A 270-nucleotide genomic window follows, 5' to 3' on the forward strand; every position below is an offset into this window, starting at 1 on the left:
AGGGGAAATAAGAGCCTTATTAGTTAATTACAGAAGATTATTACATGACTCAGCAAAATATTGGTAATACTGTGTTCCACTTACCTAGCATTAATCAAATGCTAAGTACCTTATGCGCCTCATTTCATGTGTCCCTCCTTACAATTCGCTAAGGTAGGTAGGGTTACAAAGGAGAAAAAGAGCTTAGAGAGGTTAATAGCAGACGGAGTTCAACCCAGCTGTCTGATTCCCAAGCCAGAGTTGTTAATCTGTTACAACTCTGGTTCCCCA

The sequence above is a fragment of the Colobus angolensis genome, unplaced genomic scaffold (genome assembly GCF_000951035.1).
Source record: "Colobus angolensis palliatus isolate OR3802 unplaced genomic scaffold, Cang.pa_1.0 Scaffold464, whole genome shotgun sequence".
Lineage (NCBI taxonomy): Eukaryota > Metazoa > Chordata > Mammalia > Primates > Cercopithecidae > Colobus > Colobus angolensis.